Source organism: Scyliorhinus torazame, chromosome 10 (assembly GCF_047496885.1).
Source record: "Scyliorhinus torazame isolate Kashiwa2021f chromosome 10, sScyTor2.1, whole genome shotgun sequence".
In the NCBI taxonomy this organism is placed as follows: Eukaryota; Metazoa; Chordata; class Chondrichthyes; order Carcharhiniformes; family Scyliorhinidae; genus Scyliorhinus; species Scyliorhinus torazame.
This window is the reverse complement of record NC_092716.1, coordinates 107,923,848-107,950,361: the sequence shown is the minus strand read 5'-3', so window position 1 is coordinate 107,950,361 and position 26,514 is coordinate 107,923,848. Positions and strand designations below refer to the sequence as shown.

General features: G+C 49.7%; 1 protein-coding gene across 5 annotated transcripts in view; it reads right to left on the bottom strand.

Moving 5' to 3' along the window:
* The window catches only part of LOC140430841 (RNA-binding Raly-like protein), a 2,211,286-nt gene that overhangs the window by 1,367,978 nt on the left and 816,794 nt on the right, over window positions 1–26,514 (bottom strand). For all 5 annotated transcript variants that reach the window (XM_072518571.1, XM_072518572.1, XM_072518570.1 and 2 more), the window contains one exon: window positions 5,312–5,457. The gene's annotated coding sequence lies outside the window, so the exon portion shown is untranslated. The remainder of the gene's footprint in view (window positions 1–5,311; window positions 5,458–26,514) is intronic.

Sequence of the window (26,514 nt, the reverse complement as noted above, 5' to 3'; positions counted from 1 at the left end):
CCTAGTTTCCCAGAGAATCCTAGGACAAATCCCATCCAGCCCAGGGTACTTATCTATTTTCACATTTTCCAGAATTGATAACACCTCCTCGTTACGAAACAAGTGTTTCGACTGCCTTAGTAAACCACGGTTCCCTTGCTCGACCACTTCCTCCCTGCCTGACAGGTACATACTTATCAAGGACACGCAGTAGCTGTTCCAAAGCTGTTCATGCCAGGCATCACAATATATGAAACGCTCAACTCTTTTAAAAGGTATCTGTACCAGGATCTGAGGTGCTGTAACCTGCAAGGCTACAGACCAGGTCATAGAATCATAGACTCCCGATGGTGCTGATGGAGGCCATTTGGCCCATCGAGTCTGCACTGACCTCTGAAAGAGCACCCTACCTAGGCCCACGCCCCCACCCAGTAACCCCACATAACCTTTCAACACTAAGGGGTAATTTTTAGCGTGGCCAATCCACCTAGCCTGCACATCTTTGGACTGTGGGAGCAAACCGGAGCACCCGGAGGAACCCTACACAGACACAGGGAGAACGTGCATACTCCACACATACAATCACCCAAGTTTGGAATTGAACTCAGATCCTTGGCACTGTGAAGCAGCAGTGCTAGCCACCATGCCGTCGTGCTGCCCATAAAACCCTCTTTTATGGCCGGCGCAGACACGGTGGGATGAATGGCCTCTTCCTGCACCCATAACCTTTCTGTGGTTCTATGGTTTATTGACATAATATTTGGATGTGGAGATGCCGGTGTTGGACTCGGGTGGGCAAAGTAAATAGTCTTACACTTAAAATCCAACAAGTTTGTTTTGAATCACTAGTTTTCGGAGTGCAGCTCTTTCATCAGATGAGTTGGAAGCATGAAAGTTCAACCCACCCACAGATGGAACAAAGTGGTATCCCTAATGTGCAGAGATGGCCACAGCGGCCCAATAAAAATGTTTTCCCTTCAATAGGATTCACACTGCCTCCTTTATATTACACCATCACCGCCATCGCTTCCATTACTGACAGTGAAACAGCTGTTGCTTTGAAATGCCACTGTTTTGGAATCTAATTCAGCACAATCTGTGTATTGGGTTCTCAGGTGAGCATGCACTGTCATAATCATGCATTATGACACGGCACAAGGCCACCTCTTATGCCTCAGTTGTCATTTTACCTCCCTCCTCCATGAAAGCGGTACACAACAAAAGCAAATAGTAGCATCTGATCAAGAGCCATAATTCTTTTCTCCACATCAGCCACCAGCTGCCTGGGAGTAACATAAATCCCTTCACTTCATCACGCTGTTAATTGTGTGTGCAGAAAGGGATCTCTGGAGGGGCTAACCAAGAGGATCACAGACCCCCAAATTCCCCTTTCTCTTCAGTGAATTTTTCAGTCCCCATTTTGCATCTCATTAAGTAAAACATGCCTAAGCTGTAACCAGAGTGTATAACTTCATCAGGCCAACGGCTGAGTAACGTTCTGCAGAAGTGCAAAGGAACAACAGATATTCCAATTGAATTACACACAATGAGGATGAACCAAAGGATCATAGAATACCTACAGCATAGCATGAGGTCATTGGGCCCATTATCTCATTCCCAGCTGAAAAACAGCAAGCCAGTCTATTCCCACTTTTTAAAAATCCTATAAATTACAGCAACTCAAGCTCATATCCAAGTATTTTTGTCCCAAATGTGATTAGGGTTTAAACTCTTTTAAAAGGTACCCGGATTGGCACCTTAAGTGCTGCAAGCTGCAGAATTATGGGCCATGTGCAGGACGATGGGATCAGAAGGGGTACCTGGGTGTCTTTGAGTCGGCACAGAAAAGATGGGCCGAATGGCCCCCTTCTGTGCTGTATCCCCATTTCTATGGTCTCTGCTTTTATCACCATGAAGGGTAGTAGGTTCCAGATCCCCAACACCCTTTTATAAATGACCTGGAGGATGGCGTAGAAGGATGGATGAGTAAATTTGCAGATGACACTAAATTCAGTGGAGTTGCGGACAGTGCGGAAGGATGTTACAAGTTACAGGGTGAAAAAAACAATTAAGTCTCAACTTCACTCCAATCCTTCCACCAATTACATTAAATCTCTGCCCTCTCATTATTAACCACTTTGCTCAGGGAAACTAGCCCCTTCCTATCCCCTTCTTTCAGAGGGTCAGTGTAGACCCGATGGGCCGAATGGCCTCCATCTGCACTGTAGGGAATCTATGATAATCTGTGATGATCCCTCATAATTGTATACTAATCAATTAAATCTCCCCTCAGCTTTGCTTGTACCAAAGAAAATGACCAGAGCTAATCCAATTTTTCTCAGCCACCTGGAATTAGATGCACACTCTAAATTACCCTTAATTAAAGGGTGAACAGCAAAGGGGCATAATTCTAAGATGAAAGCCAGGAGGTTTAGAGGAGAACTGAGAAAACACCTTTTGACCCAGTGGGTGGTGGGAGTCGGAACGCACTGCCTGGGAGGGTAGTGGAGGAGGGAAACCGTATGATTTTTAAAAAGTACTTGGATGAGCACTTGACATGTCATAACATTCCAGACTAAGGGCCAAGTGCTGGGAAGTGGGATTAGTGTAGATTCAGCGTAGTCTTTTGTCGATGCAGGCTTGATGGGCTGAAGGGCCTCTTCAGTAATGCATGATTCTTTGGTCCTATGATTCTATTTATGTACCGCCTCAGTGGATAAGGTTGGGTTTATTCCTAATTCCTGTTCCCCACCCTACAGAGATGACAACTGCCATGTTCTGTGGACTGCACACTTTCCTGCATTTAGTCAAGAGCTTTTTTAAAAAAAAAATTCCCCTATATTTACAAGTGAAAACACATGAGGTAAAGCCAGGAAGTATGGCTGCTATTCGGATAATGGCAAAATTCAATTATTGGACCTGGCTGAGATTGTGTATTCATGCGCCCCTTTCACTGTGGGTTCTGTTCATTGTGATTGAGAGTTCGTTGCAGCCACACACCATGTGCCAATATTCTTTGTGTTCTGTTAAGTGTCCATCCTCCAATGCGAAGGTTTTAAAGCACTGCATCCCGTTAGCGGGAGACCAGGATTGAACATCACTTCAGTTGTCATCAATCTTTCCCGTTCTGTCAACAGATAGCCAGTAGAAGGGGAGAAGGATATGATCACAGAAATTTCAACAGCTGAGGTGATTTCCTTTAAAAAATAAACCATCCAATTCTCTAACCCAGAGGGATAACATTTCAGCCATTTGTAAAAATTGGGGAAATGGTGTGTGCTTTCCCTAGTTAACACTCCACATTTTATCATTCACAATCCCAAAGGAAACTGGTGAGGTCGACAGGAACCTCATTTGCACGGATTTTCCCGTCTCACGAATTTTCCTGCCATCCCCGCCCGCCGTTTGGAATTTTCTCCAGCAGCAGAGGCGGCCTGCAATTGGCCGGCGGCGTGATTGTCAGGTCGTGCCAATGGCTACGGTTTTGTGTGCCCCACACCCTCCGCCAGCGGAGAACGTGCCGCCGGGCAGCAGTGGGGGCGGGACCGGATGACTCTGCCGTGAAGGAAGGGCCAGGAAATTGCAACGATTTAGCGCACATAGGCATTGCAAAGAACTTCAGAAATAGGCGGAAGGTAAGCAGATGAGTCTGAAAAGAATAGCTGGGTGACAGATACCTTCGCCAAAGGGACGGGTTTTAATATGTTTTTAAAGGAGGGCAAGGTGGGAGGGACAATGGGCAGAATTTTCTGGCCGTTCCTGCCAGCGGGATGTTCCAGTCCCACTGACGGCGAACCCACGCCGCGGATTTACCAGCAGTGGGGGTTGCATACAATGGTGTGGTGGTATGTATTAGGGGTAATATGGTACCTGTGAAGCTGAGAGGCTATTGGCTGACAGGTCCCGGGTCCTGGTTGGATCTGCCGACTTCTGGCTCCGCCCTGAAGACGGAGTATAAGAACTCGAGTTCTCCCTGCAGCTTCATTCTGTTGCTGAGCTGCTGGGGAACAAGTCTCGCTTAATGAAGCCTAGATAGGCTTCATCGCTTCTCGTCTCATGTAAGTCATTGTGCGCTACAAACGGGAAACCCCATTTCGAGCGGCAGGACCCGAAGATCCCACCGCTGGCAAATATCGTGTCACCTTCGCCATCGTGAAACATGCCGCAGAGGTGCAGAAATCCCACCCTGTGTTTTCTTCAAGGTGGGAGTTCCAAAGAATAGGAACCAGGCAGTTGTTGGTTGATTCCTGAGGTGAAAGTAGGGTTGCCAACTCTGATTCAGCTTGTTCCTGGAGGTTTCATCACATGACTTGCCCCCTCGCTTTCGCCATTAGTTGGCCAACACATCCATCCTCGTGATACACTGTCTTCCAATTGGAAAGCAAAATGACTCATTGTCCAATTGGATGATGCTTGACAGTCAGCCAAATAGCCTCTCCACCCACCCCTCCCCCCATGTTTAATATTTCCGATCTGGTAAAAGAAATGTTCAAAGAATTAATACGAAAAGCACATTTTTAATGTCCTGTTGATTTTTCTCTCAGATTGCACAGAGCAGTAACCTGGAGAATGGTCATCAATTCCTTGAGACTCCTGGTCAAATCTGGAGGGCTGACAACCCGAGGTGAAGAAAAAGCGGGAATTGCAATGCGCCCGAGTGAGAGGACTGGAGTATTTCTATGGCTGGAGAAAATGACAGAGGTCGGGCTGGATGGGGCCACGAAGGGATGTAAAGATGATGACGCTGATTTTTAAGTTTATTATGACATTTGGGAGCCATTGGTCAACAAGGGCCTGGTTTATGGGTAACGGGGTCTTCAGTGAAGCAGGGTATGTTCACAATAACTGAGTGGCCATGTTAAATATTTCTACTTCTTTGCTATACCTTAAGGACCCGAGCCCTTCTTTCCAGACCAGGAGATACATATACCCTGGGCGAAGAGTCGTTTGTTAAGCTAACAGAAGTTAAGGGGCTGAATATTAACTGCAGAAACATTTTTTTTTTACCATATCAGGAAGGAAGACTAACATTGCTGCATTGTGCCATGAGTGTGTTATGCACACTTTTAAATCAATTCTGGTTTACGTGTTTCTTCTTGTTGCTCTTTAATATGTATCAAAATTGTCATGTTTTCCCTCTTTTCATCGGTAGAGTGATCCAAAACTGGTATTGTGCATCTCCAGCTAACAGTTCAAAGAGGCAGATGCTTCACTAAAACGTAACATCCCATTTCTCTGCTCAACTGCATTCGGCACATTGTTTGGTGGCAGGGTGAAAAGGAAATGACAGGCAAGGAAAGTTTTAAAGTAAGGTTATAAAAAGAAGACTAACCTTAATCGCATACCAGAAAAACTAGATACAGATTTGTGTATTTTTCAAATTGCAGATATGTGGTCCCAAATTCCAGTTGTCACGTGGCGGTGAGTAAGAGTCCTTGGCTTCTGACTGCCAGGATACCTCAGCGACACATTAAAACGCTGTAATAAAAATAGAAAGTGCTGAGTTCCCATCTGACCTCCCTATTTCTTTCTCTTTCAGATGCTGACTGACTGTGCATTTTCTGTTTTTGTTTCAGTTCGCCAACCTGCATGGTCCTGCACCTTTATTGAATAGGGGAAGGGGCATGTTTTGAGCCAATCAAATTATGTAATACCGCTACCAGTTCCAACTCACCAATGTCTTTGTGCGATGTGTTAGGTACACTGGTCTAACACTGGCTGCAACTGGATGCAGCTTAGATCAGAAAGATACTCCAGACCTTGAAGTTAGTTCAGTCAGGTTTATTGAACTAATAGCACAGTTAGCACAGTTCTCTCTGAGTTCGACTCTCTGCTAACTTAAGTGTGGTTACTCTGTCTGACTGAACCAGACTAGCTCTTAGCCACGTGGTGGTGGTGTGAGATTGTAACATCATCCTTGACTGACACTCTAGATGTTCATCAGTGGAAAGAGGCGGAGTGTGAGTGCCTCGTGTCTTTTACCGTCAGATCCCACCCTGAGTGTCCTGCATGCTTATTGGTCTTGTCTTGTTCTCTGTGTCCATTAGCTGCTTGTCTGTATATCATTAGGTGTGTGTCTGCATATCATGACATCTCTCCTTTTTTTATGTTTGGATGACATAAGTATGTACAAGAATAGGCCAATATTAACATATATACATGCAGTGCATGTGAACATATGTACATGTGAAAACAGCTGTCTAATGCGAGAACACAGAACATAGCAAACAGAACAAACGTTCATAAGTCCAGTCTCTGTGGCTTGCGTCTGATCCTGGTCGACCGCCGGAGAGGTGGTGGTGGGGGCGACAGCGCCTTGATGGACAGGATTGAAGCCTGACTGGTGGACTTGTGAGTCGAGGTATCAGGAGGTGGCAAAACAACAGAAGGAAACGGAGAAGAATGTGTTTGTGGGCAGGCTACTTTGCGCAGTGCCCGTCTGTTTCGTCGCACAACAGAACCATCAGCCATATGCACAACATACGAGCGGGAGGCAGCCTGTCGAACAACGACAGCTGGAGCTGACCAGCATCCATCAGGTATCTTTTCCCGAACAGTGTCTGACAGGGATAACACGGGCAAATCGGTGGCATGAGCATCATAGCCCTGTTTTTGCCAGTCTCGGAGTTGCTGTACCTTCTGCAGCACCGGGAGGTGATCCAGGTTGGGCAAGTGTATGGCTGGAAGTGTCGTTCGCAGGTCCCTGTTCATCAGGAGTTGAGCCGGCGACATGCCAAAGCAACATTTGGCCCTGTTCAGCTTCAGGCCATTGGCGTGGACACGGCGGAATACCTGCTGGAGACGGGAAACATGCTCCTCAGGGGTCGTGGACCACATGATGACGTCGTCCACGTACACATGAACCCCTTCGATGCCCTCCATCATCTGCTCCATGGTGCGATGAAATATCTCCGATGCCGAGAGGAATGGCAGGGAAGGGAGTGCAATGTTCCTCCTGCAGGATGTTTGAGGTGAGGGATGCCGTTAGTGTCCCTGCTGATTTTACCTGCAGGAAGTGCTGCCATCTCCAGCTCCTCCAAGACCGAGTTAGGGAACTGGAGCTGGAGTTGGAAGAACTTCGGATCATTCGGGAGGCAGAGGGGGTCATAGATAGCAGCTTCAGGGAATTAGTTACACCAAAGATTGGAGATAGATGGGTAACTGTAAGAGGGACGGGGAAAAAACAGTCAGTGCAGGGATCCCCTGCGGTCGTTCCCCTGAGAAACAAGTATACCGCTTTGGATACTTGTGCGGGGGACGACTTACCAGGGGTAAGCCATGGGGTACAGACCTCTGGCACAGAGTCTGTCCCTGTTGCTCAGAAGGGAAGGGGGGAGAGGAGCAGAGCATTAGTAATTGGGGACTCTATAGTCAGGGGCACAGATAGGAGATTTTGTGGGAGCGTGAGAGACTCACGTTTGGTATGTTGCCTCCCAGGTGCAAGGGTACGTGATGTCTCGGATCGTGTTTTCCGGGTCCTTAAGGGGGAGGGGGAGCAGCCCCAAGTCGTGGTCCACATTGGCACTAACGACATAGGTAGGAAAGGGGATAAGGATGTCAGGCAGGCTTTCAGGGAGCTAGGATGGAAGCTCAGAACTAGAACAAACAGAGTTGTTATCTCTGGGTTGTTGCCCGTGCCACGTGATAGTGAGATGAGGAATAGGGAGAGAGAGCAATTAAACACGTGGCTACAGGGATGGTGCAGGCGGGAGGGATTCAGATTTCTGGATAACTGGGGCGCTTTCTGGGGAAGGTGGGACCTCTACAGACAGGATGGTCTACATCTGAACCTGCGGGGCACAAATATCCTGGGGGGGAGATTTGTTAGTGCTCTTTGGGGGGGTTTAAACTAATGCAGCAGGGGCATGGGAACCTGGATTGTAGTTTTAGGGTAAGGGAGAATGAGAGTATAGAGGTCAGGAGCTCAGATTTGACGTCGGAGGAGGGGGCCAGTGTTCAGGTAGGTGGTTTGAAGTGTGTCTACTTCAATGCCAGGAGTATACGAAATAAGGTAGGGGAACTGGCAGCATGGGTTGGTACCTGGGACTTCGATGTTGTGGCCATTTCGGAGACGTGGATAGAGCAGGGACAGGAATGGATGTTGCAGGTTCCGGGGTTTAGGTGTTTTAGTAAGCTCAGGGAAGGAGGCAAAAGAGGGGGAGGTGTGGCGCTGCTAGTCAAGAGCAGTATTACGGTGGCGGAGAGGATGCTAGATGGGGACTCATCTTCCGAGGTAGTATGGGCTGAGGTTAGAAACAGGAAAGGAGAGGTCACCCTGTTGGGAGTTTTCTATAGGCCTCCAAATAGTTCTAGGGATGTAGAGGAAAGGATGGCGAAGATGATCCTGGATATGAGCGAAAGTAACAGGGTAGTTATTATGGGAGACTTTAACTTTCCAAATATTGACTGGAAAAGATATAGTTCGAGTACATTAGATGGGTCGTTTTTTGTACAGTGTGTGCAGGAGGGTTTCCTGACACAGTTTGTTGACAGGCCAACAAGAGGTGAGGCCACATTGGATTTGGTTTTGGGTAATGAACCAGGCCAGGTGTTGGATTTGGAGGTAGGTGAGCACTTTGGGGACAGTGACCACAATTCGGTGACGTTTACGTTAAGGATGGAAAGGGATAAGTATACACCGCAGGGCAAGAGTTATAGCTGGGGGAAGGGAAATTATGATGCCATTAGACGTGACTTGGGGGGGATAAGGTGGAGAAGTAGGCTGCAAGTTTTGGACACACTGGATAAGTGGAGCTTGTTCAAGGATCAGCTATTGCGTGTTCTTGATAAGTATGTACCGGTCAGGCAGGGAGGAAGGTGCCGAGCGAGGGAACCGTGGTTTACCAAAGAAGTGGAATCTCTTGTTAAGAGGAAGAAAGAGGCCTATGTGAAGATGAGGTGTGAAGTTTCAGTTGGGGCGATGGATAGTTACAAGGTAGCGAGGAAGGATCTAAAGAGAGAGCTAAGACGAGCAAGGAGGGGACATGAGAAGTATTTGGCAGGAAGGATCAAGGAAAACCCAAAAGCTTTCTATAGGTATGTCAGGAATAAGCGAATGACTAGGGACAGAGTAGGACCAGTCAAGGACAGGGATGGGAAGTTGTGTGTAGAGTCTGAAGAGATAGGCGAGATACTAAATGAATATTTTTCGTCAGTATTCACTCAGGAAAAAGATAATGTTGTGGAGGAGAATGCTGAGCTCCAGGTAAATAGATTAGATGGCATTGAGGTAAGTAGGGAAGAGGTGTTGGCAATTCTGGACAGGCTGAAAATAGATAAGTCCCCGGGGCCTGATGGAATTTATCCTAGGATTCTCTGGGAGGCCAGGGAAGAGATTGCTGGACCATTGGCTTTGATTTTTATGTCATCATTGGATACAGGAATAGTGCCAGAGGACTGGAGGATAGCAAATGTGGTCCCTTTGTTCAAAAAGGGGAGCAGAGACAACCCCGGCAACTATAGACCGGTGAGCCTCACGTCTGTAGTGGGTAAAGTCTTGGAGGGCATTATAAGAGACAAGATTTATAATCATCTAGATAGGAATAATATGATCAGGGATAGTCAGCATGGCTTTGTGAAGGGTAGGTCATGCCTCACAAACCTTATCGAGTTCTTTGAGAAGGTGACTGAACAGGTAGACGAGGGTAGAGCAGTTGATGTGGTGTATATGGATTTCAGCAAAGCGTTTGATAAGGTTCCCCACGGTAGGCTATTGCAGAAAATACGGAGGCTGGGGATTGAGGGTGATTTAGAGATGTGGATCAGAAATTGGCTAGCTGAAAGAAGACAGAGGGTGGTGGTTGATGGGAAATGTTCAGAATGGAGTTCTGTCACAAGTGGAGTACCACAAGGATCTGTTCTGGGGCCGTTGCTGTTTGTCATTTTTATCAATGACCTAGAGGAAGGCGCAGAAGGGTGGGTGAGTAAATTTGCAGACGATACTAAAGTCGGTGGTGTTGTCGATAGTGAGGAAGGAAGTAGCAGGTTACAGAGGGATATAGATAAGCTGCAGTGCTGGGCTGAGAGGTGGCAAATGGAGTTTAATGTAGAGAAGTGTGAGGTGATTCACTTTGGAAGGAAAAACAGGAATGTGGAATATGTGGCTAATGGAAAAGTTCTTGAAAGTGTGGATGAGCAGAGGGATCTAGGTGTCCATGTACATAGATCCCTGAAAGTTGCCACCCAGGTTGATAGGGTGGTGAAGAAGGCCTATGGAGTGTTGGCCTTTATTGGTAGAGGGATTGAGTTCCGGAGTCAGGAGGTCATGTTGCAGCTGTACAGAACTCTGGTACGGCCGCATTTGGAGTATTGCGTACAGTTCTGGTCACCGCATTATAGGAAGGACGTGGAGGCTTTGGAACGGGTGCAGAGGAGATTTACCAGGATGTTGCCTGGTATGGAGGGAAAATCTTATGAGGAAAGGCTGATGGACTTGAGGTTGTTTTCGTTAGAGAGAAGAAGGTTAAGAGGAGACTTAATAGAGGCATACAAAATGATCAGAGGGTTAGATAGGGTGGACAGTGAGAGCCTTCTCCCGCGGATGGAAATGGCTAGCACGAGGGGACATAGCCTTAAACTGAGGGGTAATAGATATAGGACAGAGGTCAGGGGTAGGTTCTTTACGCAAAGAGTAGTGAGGCCGTGGAATGCCCTACCTGCTACAGTAGTGAACTCACCAACATTAAGGGCATTTAAAAGTTTATTGGATAAACATATGGATGATAATGGTATAGTGTAGGTTAGATGGCTTTTGTTTCGGTGCAACATCGTGGGCCGAAGGGCCTGTACTGCGCTGTATTGTTCTATGTTCTATGTTCTATGTTCTATGATGCCAAACGGCATACGGTTATAGCAGTACCTGCCAAATCGTGTGTTGAAGGTGCAGAGCCTTCTGCTGGACTCATCTAGCTGGATTTGCCAGAATACATGTGACGCATCTAACTTCGTGAAAAACCGTGCATGTGCCATCTCACTGGTGAGTTCCACCCGCTTCGGGATAGGGTAGTGTTCACGCATTATATTCTGGTTGAGATTCTTGGGATCAATGCAGATGCGCAGGTCTCCAGAGGGTTTTTTAACCGCCACCATCGAGCTGATCCAGTCAGTCGGTTCGGTTACCCTGGAAATGATCCCCTGCTACTGCAGCTCCTTGAGCTGTTCCTTCAGGCACTCCTTCAGCGGAGCCAGGACCCGGCGTGGTGCATGGTCCACTGGCTTGGCATCAGGTCACAGTTGGATCTTGTACCGATATGGCAAAGTGCCCATCCCGCCAAACACATCTGGATACTGAGCGAGGATGTTGTCAATGCCAGCTTGAAGATCCACGTTGGAGGATCTCATTGTGTGAACCCGCTGCACCAGGTTTAGCTTTTTGTAGGCATGCACACCCAGTAGGGATGCCCTGTCCGGCTCGACAATTTCAAACCTTAGCTGTGCACGGGTACTCCGGTTGGAGACGAGTAGATGGCAGGACCCCAGTGCCGTGATGGCATTACCGTTATAGTCCAGGAGCTGGCAGGCTGCTGGAAGGACCTTGGGGGGCTTCTTGATGCATTTGAAGTCTGCCTGTGAGAGGAGGTTGGCAGAAACACCTGTGTCCAGCTTGAACTGGTTGGAGCAGCGGTTGGCCTGCATCACCGCCCGCCATTCGTCCTCCGAATCCACAGCGAGGATGGACTGAATGCGAGATGAGTTAGGTGTGGCATGTTCACGTGTGTTAATGATGCCCACTCGGTAGGCTGACTCCAGGCACTCGTCCTCTGGATCCGTGGTACTGCCAGGATCAGAATCCTGCAATCGTCATTGCACATTCTGGACACGCCGTCGTCGGAATTGGGAGCGCTGGCCCTTGACTGGTGGTGCAGACCTGCACAAGGCTGCATAGTGTCCAGGCTTCCCGCAGTTTACACATCGCCTGCATCTTGCAGGGCAGTGTCCCTTTAAGTGGGCTTTGCCGCAGTTCGGGCACGTCATACGTCGGCGTCGTGAAGCGGTGTACGTCGTCGCACATGCGCAGTGCGGTCGGCAGACGTCTGCACCTGCACAGTGTGGGTGTCGGCCGCTTCGTTATCCCGTTCGCATCGCGCATGCGTGGGGCTCCGGGAAAAGCGCACGAGATGGCCGCTGTCTTCAATGTTGAGGCGCTGCATCCGGGAGGTGGCCTGCACACTCTCTGCCTCTTGGGAGGCAAGTTTCTCATTTTCAGCTGATTTGTATTGGGAATACCGATTTTCTGCATGCTCATGCGCTGTACATGTTTCAATTGTGACTGGCAGGGTCATATGCTTGATTTGTAAGAGCTGCTCTCTCAGAGGATCAGAGTGAACTCCAAACACAATTTGGTCTCTGATCATGGCGTCAGCAATATCACCAAAGTTGCAAGACAGCGCTAGCAGGCGGAGGCTAGTTAAGAAGGCATTGAAAGATTCATCTTTACCTTGAAGACGTTGTTTGAATATGTAGCGCTCGAAGATTTCATTGGTGTCCACTTCACAGTGACTGTCAAACTTGTCCAGGATGGTCTGAAACTTTGTCTTGTCCTGGCCTTCCAGTGAAGTTAAACAAGTAGAAGAGTTTGACGGTTTGATCACCCGCTGTAGAGAGGAAAAGCGCTATCTTTCTTGCATCAGACGCACCCTCAAGGTCTGAGGCTCTGATGTACAGCAGAACTTTTTGCTTGAATATCCGCCAGTTGGCACTGAGATTGCTGGAGGTCCTGAGCTAGTGAGGAGCCTGAATCTTCTCCATGGTGCCGGGATACATTTGCTGGTCATCACTGAAAGGACTGAGGTAAGCCACCCTAAATTAGTAGTCTCCTGGTATCATGTCGTGTTAGGTACACTGGTCTAACACTGGCTGCAACTGGATGCAGCTTAGATCAGAAAGATACTCCAGACCTTGAAGTTAGTTCAATCAAATTTATTGAACTAATCGGACAGTTAGCACAGTTCTCTGTGAGTTCGACTCTCTGCTAACTTTAGTGTGGTTACTCCGTCTGACTGAACCAGACTAGCTCTTAGCCACGTGGTGGAGGTGTGGGATTGTAACAATACTCTTGATTGACTCTCTAGATGTCCGTTAGTGGAAAGAGGTGGAGTGTGAGTGCTTCATGTCTTTTATAATCGGATTCCACCCCTGAGTGTCCTGCCTGCTTATTGGTCTTGTCCTGTTCTCTGTGTCCATTAGCTGCTTGTCTGTATATCATTTTGTGTGTGTCTGCATATCATGACATGCTACATTGGCCCAACATTCAACTGAGAGGAACCATTGTGGTGGGGGTTAGCTGAGCCCCTTCTTTCATTCAGCACCTGCCATATGTTGTCCTCCTCAGTATTCCATGGGATGCGGTGTCACTGGCATTTATTGCCGATCCCTAATTGTTCTTGAGCTGTGTTACTTATCAGTCCATTACACAGGACTGCTATGAGTTAACCACATTGCTGTGGGTCACATGTAGACCAGACCAGGTAAGGAGAGCAGATTTCCTCCTCTCAAGGACATTATTGAGATAAACTTTTCAATTCCAGATATTTTTCATTAATTTAAATTCCACCAGTTGCCATGCTGGATTTCAACTCATATCTCCAGAGTGCTAGCCCAGACCTCTGGATTATAAAGTTGATGACATTACCACTATGCCACAACTAGTGTGGTATTTCTAAAATGAGATTCCAGTGAAAAATGGAACATGTATAAAGGACAATTATCGATCTGCTACTGTCAAGTCCTGGAGAAAGAATGTTAATAACAAAAGGATTAAAGAGCATAGTCACATTCAAGAAAGTTTACTATGGCTGATATGTATGACCTGAACAATGTTCGAGATTTACATATAACAGGCGTGATTTAACGCCCAATAAACAAAGTCCCATTTTGGGCATGAATAGTGGGGTGTTTCTCGGTGCCTGGATTACCAATGATGACCCCACTACCAAACGGAATCTGTCTATTTTTGGCCTCGGCGAGAAACACGCACTGAGGCCGCACTTACCTCATTTCCTACACCTTCGAGCTCTGTTGCCCCGATCACTTGAGCACTCACCGTGGCCTCCAGATCCCTCCCCCCTCCCCCCCCCCACAATGCCCTAACCTCCCTGTTAAGGGGTCCTCAAGCCCCCCCTCACCCCACTTCATAAGGTTCCCAGGTTCGATTCCCGGCTGGGTCACTGTCTGTGCGGAGTCTGCACGTGACGAATGTGATATAAAATAGTTACTTTAGAGATATTAGTTAATGTAATGTAGAAATAAGCCACTTTGATTCTGGCAAGTAGAGACAAAGGATTTTAGACCGCATGGAAAAAGCAGGAAAAGGTGTGTCTATGAGAGTGATGCTGCATTGATAGGGGCCGGAGAAATTGGAAGTGAGCCAATCAGAATAGATCAAACAAGTCAGGAGGGACATAGGATGACCTATGGGTGTCGAGTATGTGAAACTTGATGCCATTTGAATGTATGAGTACTGATCTCTTTGTCTGGGACCTTCACTTAGTTCCCGGGGCTGCAGAAAGCAACATGTTATCTGTATCACTGTGGACTAGGTAGCTTGCAAGCTGAATAAAATAACTTCTTTTTACTTGCAAATCCATCTCGACTTTTATTGAGGCCAGACTGACGGATAAAGAAATTTGTGAATCAACACACGTTCTCCCCGTGTCTGCGTGGGTTTCCTCCGGGTGCTACGGTTTCCTCCCACAGTCCAAAGATGTGCGGGTTAGGCGGATTGGCCATGCTAAATTGCCCTTAGTGTCTTGGGGGGGGTTACTGGGTTACGGGGATAGGGTAGATATGTAGGTTTGCATAGGGTGCTCTTTATAAGGGCCGGTGCAGACTCGATGGGCTGAATGGCCTCCTTCTGCACTGTAAATTCTATGGTTCTATGATAAGGGCATCCACAGGCTCAATCCCTGGCATGGGCATCCTAGCACCCTGGCTGTGCCACCCAGACACACTGACAGTGCCAGGGTGGCACTGCCAGAGTTACCAAGTGACACTGTCAGGGTTCCTGGGTGGCAGTGCCAAAGTGTCAGGCTGATGGTGCCAAAGTGACTGTGTGGCAGCTGGAGCATCAGGTTACCACCCTTCCCAGAGCTTGACCACCAGGGAGCCTCTGATGGCCTGGGAGACGCCCCCGGGTGCTGTTATACCTGGTCCATGTTTTTGTGGACAAGTGCTAAAGGCACCATGACGAGGTCTCCCAAGCACGGGCGTTCGTTTCCGGGTGCTGGGAGAATGTGACGCAGACATATTCAAGTGAGCCTAATGAAGCCTCTCGTGAGATTTACCCGCCTCGTCGCGTCACTGAATCGGGTGTGATCAGACCATTCGATCGTACCCGACGGGACTGATTTCTTCCACAGTGATTGCATAAGTAACAGATGCTTGGTGTGAAAACACAATGCTCCATCTGTACCATAGGAGCAGCTTGTGTTACATTGAGGCCTGTGTCCATGTCAACAACATCAAACAATGGTGATGCAATCATCACCCGAATTTAAGGCTTTATCTACTGTTGCATTAAAGGTAAATATGAGACGGACCATAGGCTGGAATTTCATGGTCTTGATTGGGACCAGACAGAGTGTGGATTGGAAAATATGTGCTGCCGGGCGGTGTCCAGAATTCCCGCCTCTGTTTCTGCTCTCGGCAAAGGTTCCTTTGGATGGAGGACGGAGCAGGACCTGGAACAGACATGTTACTATTAAGGAGACAATTCACAGCATGATGGGCTTACTGAGAGCCCACCTATGGTAAATTTTACAATTTTCGTGGAGGCGGCTGCACTTTAGCAACAGGTTTTACACCAGCTGCATGGTCTAGAGATGGGAAGGGTTTAAAGGGCATGTAAAATGGTTTTTCATCCTTTACAGTTCATCACGGTATATCATGAGTTGTATCTGTGTTTCAGAAAGGTGAATTATGACAGTGCTGTGATTGGAAGATACAGCTAACCATCAAACAATGTAGCCTGAAATTCCACACAGGCGGAGAGGCTCTCCATTGGAGCAAAAATGACACAGAGGCTAAAGTCTGGACGTCCCACCCTCAGAACTGGCATCCACCATATTCACAGGTGGCGTGGGGGGTGGGGGGCAATGCTGTACTTTGAACATCCGTGTTTCACAGAGTCAGCTGCACATGTTCAAGTATAGCTGCATTCAGTCAGAATACAGTCAGAAGCTTTTTTTCCAAGGTGGAAAAGTCAATTACTAGGGGACATAGGTATAAGGTGCGAGGGGCAAAGTTTGGAGGAGATGTGCGAGGCAAGTCAGTTACACAGAGGGTAGTGAGTGCCTGGAATTCGCTGCCTGAGGAGGTGGTGGAAGCAGATCCGATTGCGATGTTTAAGAGGCATCTTGACAAATACGTGAAAAGGATGGGAATAGAGGGAAACTGATCCCGGAAGTGCAGAAGGTTTTAGTTTAGACTCATGATCAGCGCAGGCTTGGAGGGCCGAAGGGCCTGTTCCTGTGCTGTACTTCTCTTTGTTCTTTATTCAGCTAGTGGGTTGTTTAAAACATGTCTTGCGTGCTTTGGAAAGTCTAAACTTAGACAGTTCTTTGGAGAGAGAGGTACTTTCTTGGACAGATCCAGGGACACCTTTGGGAGCAGTTAGGTGCCTTTGTGAAAGGTAAGTTTCCTTTTGCGATATCAAAAGTAGACATGAATGGGTGTAAAAAGTAGATAAATTCACTGGAACTGTCAAGCTCACTGGGAGTGCTCAAGGGAATTGTCAAGCTGGTAAGGAAACTATCATAGATCAATAGAACTACCAGACCGTCAAGGGATTTATATCTTCTGGCCCATAAATATAAAAAGCCTGCAGGTTAAAATAAACTATTTCACTCTGTCCGTTGACACAGGTCTGAGGGGTATTATAGGATTTGCGAGCATGACTTGTTTCACAACCTATCGTTATCACAGTAGCATGCCAGTCAGTTCACAGCTTGATTGTCAGCTCAAAGTGCTTACAAAGTGTTTGCTGTAGTGCAATGGATACAAATTCTTATTGGTATAAGGAAATAAGTAGTTGAAGGAATTTAAATGTAAGTCATGGGTTTTTATGAATAAGAGTGTTTTTTTAACAGTGAATTCATCAATGGATATTTGGAGCTTTATATTGTTTTCTCTCAGCATCGGTCCTCTGATCTGCCCATGGTGGATACTGGATGACATCACATGGAGGATATAAGAACAAACGGTGATGGATTGGTGAGATGGGTTGGCATGAGTTGGCACTCAGTTGGCATAGGTGTCAGAAAGGACCATGGAGAGAGGGTGGACATAGGTTTGTATGGATGGTATGTGGGGCTATAGTGGGTTGATAGAGGTGCATCAATTGGAAAAGGGACTATAAAGGGTCATGGGTGTTTATTGAGGGGTTGGAATTAAGGTATGAGGGTCCATGTGGATAGGTGGGGAGGGTAGGGATTGACATAGAGGGTATGAGAGTCCATGGGGAGGTGTCAGAGGCATGAGGTGGTATTGTTTAGCATAGATGGGACATGGGGAATATGTGAGGTGTGAGGAATGAGGAAAAGAGAGCTGTTTTTGTTTATTTTCTTTGCAGCTGGACCAAAGTGCTGATCGCCCAGCATCCTCCTTTCATCTCAGTCCGCCTTCACACCTGGCAGCTGCCTTTCAGCTGTTTCCAGGAGTGGCACACCTGTCTCCCATCACACTCTGCCGCCACAGAATGAAAATCACAATTTGGAGACAGCTTTTCAAGGAGTTGGGTTCAGAGAGCAGGGAATTCTCCTAACCAATTGGGAGCGAAAATTCAGGCCTGTGTTTGCAAAATGGTGGGCAGGATTCTCTCAGCCCAGGACGGGGCCGGAGAATCCCCGCAACCGGCATGAATCGCGCCACGCCGCCCCGATGCTGGGACGTGATTCTCTGCAGAGTGGAGAATCGTTGCGTGGTTGGCGCGGCGCCGGTCGGGGGCCGCTCTATGCGGCCGGCCGCTGATTCTCGGCCCGGGAAATAAAATCGGCGAGTCCCGCCGGCGCCGTCCACACCTGCTCTCAGCCGGCGGGACCTCGGTGTGGAAGGGTCGGGGGGGTGGCCTGTGGGGGGGAGGTGGGATCTGACCGTGGGGGGGCCCCCGATGTGGCCTGGCCCGCGTTCGGGGCCCACCAATCGGCGGGCCAGCCTCTCTGGCTGGGGGCCTTGTTTCTTCTGCGCCGGCCCTGTAGCCCTGCGCCGTGTTGCATCGGGGCCGGCGTGTTAAAGGTAGCCACTGCGCATGTGCGCGTTGGCGACGGCGCCACTGTGCATGCGCGGATCCCGCCATTCCCAGTTCATGCCAGGATCAGCACCTGGAGCGGCGTGAACCGCTCCAGTGCAGTACTGGCCCCTTTTGCGGGCCAGAATTAGTCGTCGGGTCGGCCCGTTCACACCGTCGTAAAACACAACGGCGTTTATGACGGCGTGGCCACTTTGCCGAGGGATTAGAGAATCCTGCCCGTTACTTCTACCAAGTTAAAAACCAACATTGTTAAATGTGGAAAAGCCTTCAGAAGAATTAAAAATGTTAATGAAATTGATAAAATAAGCGAATACATTTTTACAGGATTAAATGGGTAGCTCAGTATGATAACAATGTCTAATTGTTTCAGCTTTTCCCATTGCTTTCCTGTATTTAGTCATCTATTAAAACAATAATTCTGAAGTCAGTTTGTTTACTTTCAGAGTTTTGTGGGCTATTCGCTGCAAATTCAACTGCTGAAACATTTTGCAATTGTTTCACACCTTTACACAGTTGGTTTGAAGAGTCTGTTTATTTACTTGGGGAAGCTATGAGTTATTCAACAGCATCTAGCTGTTAATAAATAAGTTTGTTCATAAAGTGGAGATGTGTGAGGTGAGGATGAGGGGGTGATGGGAACAGGATGATGGTAGCAGGGTTAAAGGGGGAATTGTGACCAGTAATTTAAAATTTCTAGAGATTGTGCGGCATTCCCAATATAGCTTGATTTTCACTCCAGATTCTATTGGAAGAACCAGGTGGATGTTTTTTGGGAAGGAGGAATGTTGTCGCGGAAATAATAATAGACAGAGGCTCCGAGTTTTGTTTCAGGAATTTTATTAACACAATATCGTGGACAGGCTGCAATGGCTAATAGCCATTCCACCGCACTCTGAGATTAGACAGAAGATAGTCTGAAATAAACAGCTCTAGAAAGAAAGCAGAATCTACTGACCATGTTTGTATTAAACAAACCTTGGGAAAGTACGTAGTTCTTGCCCTTGGCTAAAAACAACTTGTCGGCATAATAAGGCCAAAACCAAAATACTGTTTCTAAGCAATATTTTGGTACCTTTACTTGACATCCTAAGATATGGCTAAAAACAGTGTTACAATGTAGTCAAGCAATCCCATAATGCATCAAGTGCCTTTTCTTTAATAGCAACTAATATTAATGTATTCTCTAAGCGGGCAACTAATCCTCACAGTAATTTCCCTACAACACAAATTTTTAACCTTCCTGCTCTGGAATCATCCCAACCCTGACCCCGCTGGAGACTCCAGCTCCGTCGTGAGACCACTTAAGGCCACGACTTCCAGAAATTCCCATTTCCCACAGCATGGCAATGAAGGTGTGATCCCGAAGTCCCGCTCCTCATTCCTGCCTGCTGGAAGAAAATTTAGCCCAAGTATCTTCGACTCAATGCTGAACAGGTGCCACCAATGCAAAACAGTAAACGATAAATCCCAATGAAACTACACAACCAAAACAATGGATGGCAAATCTGAAAATGCCATGATCAAACTGCACAGTCTACTAGTCAGGCCACACTTTGAATATTGTATCCAGGTCTGGCCAGCAAGGCATGAGGGAGGCAATGCAGGGAAGAACCTAGTACAAGGCTGATCGCTCGTTCACATCTCTTTATGAATAAGGACCTGAGAACCTTGAGCTCTTCTGAAAGGCTCTGAAAGATAACATTGTGGAGAAAAAAACTCATAAAAGGTACAGAAAATGGAAATCTGGAAAATTACTTGATATATTTTTGAAGGAGAATAAAAGGAAACCAGCTCAACTTAACAAAAGATTAATTTAGGATTGATACCCGGGAGTTATTGTTCATGCAGACAGTGTTTAGTAACAGGAGTAGGCTCCTGGATACAGAAACTGTGGTCTTTTTCAAACAAACAAAATGGAGGAGTGTAGGGTCTTTCTGAATTAAGACAAGTTGAACAACCATCTATAATCATCTCCGTATCTACGGAGGTTTAGCTGAAAGTGGTTTCCCCCACCCTTTGGAGACCAAGGTGAGATCCTGCCATACTGTTGAAATTAATGTTCCATTATGGCTTTCAGGATACCTTTTGGAAGGAACTTGGGCAGTCTCAAACTAGATCCTCGTGAACTCAGACTTTACCCATTCGTTATTTAACTTGCAGTCCTGGAGAATCCACAGAATGACAGCTGTGGGAATGCAAACTGTAAGTGACAGATTGTCATCTTCTGAATCTTCAGTTGAGGGACATTGTCAGGCAGAGTAAATGGAGTTTTACATTGCATTTAACTGAACTATATAGGTGCCAGTTACACTACGCTGACACTGAGTGTGCTGTAGTCAAATGTACATTCCCAGCACTACTGCCTGGCACAATATCTACACACACGCAAAAATAGTCCAGCCATATAATAAAATAGTCAATAAAATACTCTTAAAAGTGCTTTCAGTTTGAGAGGGCAAAGCCACATGCGAGGCCTGGATCTGAAGTGTGTCCCACAAATGCCAGCAGATGGGCCAGCATGCCTCATCCCACACAGCATGCTGGCCCACTGTGGTGATACACCACTGTACTTCCCTAGCATTGTACATAGTTATATAATAGTTGTGTGTAACGTGGCCCTGCAATCCTGTGTATTGTACTGTGTATTGTACTGTAGCTCTGTAGAGGTTCGGTCACCTGTACGTAACCTGACCTGGCCACGGAGAGCTCCGCCTTGGCCACTCCCCCGGGAGTTAGGTATAAGACCCAGCTTCTGAGACCTGACCCATTTTGTCTGGGGTCGTCTGTGTCGGGTAAGCTTCCTATGTAGTGTATTAAAGCCTTGGTTAAAGTCTCACATGACTTTGTGGTTCTTGACGCTTAGTGCATCAATTTAATACACTACAGTTATAATGGAGGCTGCTGTGAAACCCGACAAGCTCTCGCTCAACCCCCACGCTCCACGCGTGGATCACCTTTTCAACTGCTGGCTCCGGTGTTTCGAGGCCTACCTGGAAGCATCCTCCGCCTTCGCCAAAACGGACGCTGACCGACTCAACCTCCTGTACTCACGGCTCGACTGCGGGCTTTTCGACCTCATCACGGGAACAACGACCTACGCCGATGCCATCGTGAAGCTCAGAAGCCGGTATGCACTAACTGTTAATTCTATTTACGCCCGCCACCGCCTCGCCTCCCGGCACCAGCAGCCGGGTGAACCCCTATCCGTGTTCGTTCGGGACCTCCATGCCCTTGCGCTCACCTGCAACGCGCCAGCAGTCTCCGCTGAGCAGAACACTGAGGCCCTGGCGCTCGATGCCTTTGTAGCCGGCATCGCTTCCGTCCCAATTCGCCAACTCCTACTGGCACAAACTACCCTGACTCTGGACACGGCAGTCACTATGGCAGAGGCCCAACAGGCAGCCTATGACAATAATGCGTCCTACACGCCTGCCCAAACTTCCTATGCGCCTGCCCACGTTCCCTACGTGGCCACTACTTCCCTGCCGCCCGCCCAGCAACAACCCCTGCACGTCACGGCCCACCCAGCCACACCAGCAGTAAAAAGAACGCCTGGGCCCCAGTGTTACTTTTGTGGCCAGGCAAAACACCCCAGGAAACGCTGCCCTGCTAGAGATGCTACCTGTTCAGCCTGTGGCAAGAAAGGCCATTTTGCAAACGTCTGCCGCTCCACCGCTGCCTCGGGGTCCAACACCGCGGCCTGCTACTCCTGGGTGCCGCCATCCTCCGTTCCCGGCTGCTATTCCACACGTGCGACGCATGGGCGCCGCCATCTTTGACTATCCCCGGCCCGGCTCCCTTCACTTCCGGTCAGCCGCACGTCACGTCCGGTCCACAGCCGATCGTCACTTCCGGTCCACCGCCGATCGTCACTTCCGGTCCACCGCCGATCTTCACTTCCGTTCCACCGCCGATCGTCACTTCCGGTCCTGCGCACCCGACCGAAATGCTGCAAACAACTGAGATGCAGCCAATGACAGCAACCTGGCCTCCAACAGCAGCCTACGACGCCTGGGCGCCGCCACCTTCTTCCGCAGGCCGCTCCCCGGATCCGGCACCCTTCTCCAACAGCTCCACCATCGCATCCATCGTCCTCGATCAGGACCGACCGCATCAGCTCGCCAGATCCACCATGGAGGTTCAGGTAAATTGTTTCACTGTTTCCTGCCTCTTCGACAGCGGCAGCACGGAGAGCTTCCTCCACCCGGACACCGTGCGCCGCTGCTCCCTCAAGGTACTACCCACACGCAGGCATATTTCCATGGCCTCCAACTCCCAGTCGGCCAGGTTTCGGGCTATTGCGTTGTCACCCTCTCAGTGAACGGCGCGATGTTCCATGATTTCAAATTCATGGTCCTCCCTCACCTCTGCGCCGCCGCGATCCTCGGCCTGGACTTCCAATGCCACCTGCGCAGCCTCACCTTGCATTTTAACGGCCCCCTCCCCCCCCCTTCACGGTCTCCAACCCCCAGTTCTTCCCTGATCCCCCCCCCGGGTCCCACCTGTAGTCTCTCCACACTCAGGATCCCCCCCCCTTCACTGTTTGCTAATCTCACCCCCGACTGCAAGCCCGTGGCTACTAAAAGTCGGCGTTACAGTTTCGGGGACCGCCAATTCATTCGAGCGGAGATTAAGCGCCTTCTCTCAGGAAAGATCATTGCTCACAGCACCAGCCCCTGGCGAGCCCAAGTGGTGGTAGTCAAGTCTGGCGAGAAACACCGCATGGTCATTGACTACAGTCAGACCATCAACCGGTACACGCTGCTTGATGCGTATCCCCTCCCCCGCATATCTGACATGGTCAACCGGATTGCACAGTACCGGGTGTTCTCCACCATAGACTTGAAATCCGCCTACCACCAGCTCCCTATCCACCCGGAGGACCGTAACTTCACGGCCTTCGAGGCGGACGGTCGCCTCTACCACTTTCTTAGGGTACCCTTTGGCGTCACCAATGGAGTCTCGGTCTTCCAACGGGAGATGGACCGAATGGTGGACCAGAACAGACTGCGGGCTACCTTCCCGTATCTGGACAACGTCACCATCTGCGGCCACAACCAGCAGGACCATGACATCAACCTCACGAATTCCTCCAAACTGCCAAACGCCTCAATCTCACATACAACGAGGCAAAATGTGTTTTCGGCACTACCTGCCTCGCCATACTCGGCTACGTGGTGGAGAACGGTGCCCTCGGCCCCGATCCCGACCGTCTGTGCCCCCTTCTCGAACTCCCCATTCCCACCTGCCCCAAAGAACTGAGGCGATGCCTCGGGTTCTTTGACTACTATGCCCAGTGGGTGCCCGAGTACGCTGACAAGGCCCAACCCCTCCTCCGTTCCCCCTCATTCCCCCTCCCGCCCGAGGCCTGCCAGGCCTTCCACCTCCTAAAAACCGCTATCGCCAAAGCCGCCATGCATGCGGTAGACGAGTCTGCACCATTCCAAGTCGAGACTTTGCCCTGGGTGCCACCCTCAACCAGGTGGGCAGGCCCATCACCTTCTTTTCCCGCACACTCCAAGGCCCCGAGATCCGCCACTCCTCTGTTGAGAAGGAGGCACAGACCATAGTGGAAGCCGTCCGGCACTGGAGGCACTACCTGGCCGGAAAACCATTTACCCTCGTTACTGACCAACGATCAGTTGCGTTCATGTTCGACAACAAACAACGAGGTAAAATCAAAAATGATAAGATATTACGGTGGAGGATCGAACTCTCCACCTACAATTATAGTATCTTATACTGGCCAGGTGAGCTCAATGATCCTCCTGATGCCCTGTCCCGTAGTACTTGTGCCAACGCACAGGATGACCGACTGCGGGCACTACATAATGACCTCTGTCACCCGGTCATCAGGCGGTTCTACCACTACATCAAGGGCCACAACCTGCCCTTCTCAGTCGAGGTGGTCAAGGCCGTGACTAGGAACTGCCAAGTCTGTGCGAGTGCAAGCCGCAATTCTACAAGCCAGACAAGGCGCACCTAATCAAGGCTACCGGCCCCTTTGAACGTCTCAGCATTGACTTCAAAGGGCCCCTCCCCACCCACAACCGCAACACGTACTTCCTCAATGTCATCGACGAGTACTCGCGGTTCCCCTTCGCCATTCCCTGCCCCGACACGACCTCCGCCACTGTCATCAAAGCGTTGCACGACCTCTTCATGCTGTTCGGTTATCCCAATGACATTCACAGTGACCAGGGCTCCTCCTTCATGAGTGAGGAGCTGTGTCGGTACCTGCTCGCCAGGGGCGTTGCCTCGAGCAGGACGACCAGTTACAACCCCCGGGGGAACGGACAGGTGGAGAGGGAGGACGCGACAGTTTGGAAGGCCGTGCTGCAAGCCCTCAAGTCCAAAGGCCTATCAGTCTCCCGTTGGCAGGAGGCCCTCCCTGTCGCACGCCACTCCATCCGGTCCCTGTTGTGTACTGCAACGAATGCTACCCCTCATGAGCGGATGTTTCTCTTCTCCAGGAGATCGGTATCCGTGACATCGCTTCCGTCCTGGCTCCTGTCCCCGGGAGACGTCCTGCTCCGCAAGCACGTGCGGACCTCTAAGGCGGAGCCCCTGGTGGAGAGAGTCCGTCTCCTCCACGCCAACCCACAGTACGCGTACATAGCGTACCCCGACGGGCGTGAGGAGACCGTCTCCATCAAGGACCTCGCCCCCTCTGGGGCTCCTGCCGCCCCCGCCCCGCAACCTCCACCCCGCTCCCTCTCTGCTCCCGTCGATCCCTCGGCCTGTTACTAATCCGTGCCAGCCGCTGTCATCCTGCAGTCTCGCCTCGAGCCAGCCGAAGCGGTGGGGGACGTCATGCCGCCTCGCGACCCAGCACCACCGACCGCACGGATACCGCCGGACACTACCTCAGCACCGCAGCTCCGACGTTCAAAGAGATCGACCAAACCCATCGCTCGTCTCGACCTCTGACAACACGGAACCTCCTGATGGACTCTGTTCGTTACTCCCTGTTTGTTCACTGTGTTGCTACTCCATATTTTCACCCCGGACTTCCTTCTAAACAAGGGGTGAATGTGGTGATACACCACTGTACTTCCCGAGCATTGTACATAGTTATATAATAGTTGTGTGTAACGTGGCCCTGTAATCCTGTGTATTGTACTGTAGCTCTGTCGAGGTTCGGTCACCTGTGTGTAACCTGACCTGGCCACGGAAAGCTCCGCCTTGGCCACTCCCCTGGGAGTTAGGTATAAGACCCAGATTCTGAGACCGGACCCCTTTGTCTGGGGTCGTCTGTGTCGGGCAAGCTTCCTATGTAGTGTATTAAAGCCTTGGTTAAAGTCTCACATGTCTTTGTGGTTCTTGACGCTTAGTGCATCACCCACTGCTGTTCTATCAGGTCAGGGAAGAGGAACCCATGTCAAGGAAGAGGAACCTCATTTAGGACAAGCCAGCTGAAAACCTTGGAAGCGGGCAGGAGAAGCTGAGACCTATTGTCATCAGGGAACCATCCTGTTTTCTAGACTCTTGCCACATTCCTGTTCGATTTCTGGTGGAAATTCTGCAGAAGAGGCACATCATTGTGAACTGAACTATTGTCGTATTTGCTTTTTGGAGACCTGGGTGGGTCGGAGAATCGCCGAGGGCTGGCGTGAATCCCCCCCCCCCCCCCCCCCCCCCGCAGGTTGCCGAATTCTCTGGCACCAGATATTCGGCGGGGGTGGGAATCGCGCCGCGCTGGTTGCCAGGCCCCCCGGCGATTCTCCGGCTGCGATGCGCCGAAGTCCCGCTGCTGGAATGCCTGTCCCGCCGGCGAGAATCAAACCACCTCTCTTACTGGCGGGACAAGGCGGCGCGGGCGGGCTCCGAGGTCCTGGGGGGGAGCGCGGGGCGATCTGGCACCGGGGGGTGCCCCCACGGTGGCCTGGCCCACGATCGGGGCCCACCGATCCACGGGTGGGCCTGTGCCGTGGGGGCACTATTTTCCTTCTGCCTTCGCCATGGTCTCCACTATGGCGGAGGCGGAAGAGACCCCCTCCACTGCGCATGCGCAGGGATGCCGTGATGCTCCTGCGCATGCGCTGCCCAGCAAAGTAATTTCCGCACCAGCTGGCGGGGCACCAAAGGCCTTTCCCACCAGCTGGTGGGGCGGAAATCAGTCCGGCGTGGGCCTAGCCCCTCAAGGTGAGGGCTCGGCCCCTCAAGATGCAGAGAATTCCGCACCTTTGGGGCGGTGCGATGCCGGACTGATTCGCACCGTTTTTAGCGCCGGTCGGCGGACATCGCGCCGATTGTGGAGAATCCCACCCATGATGTACGCAGCTTACGTG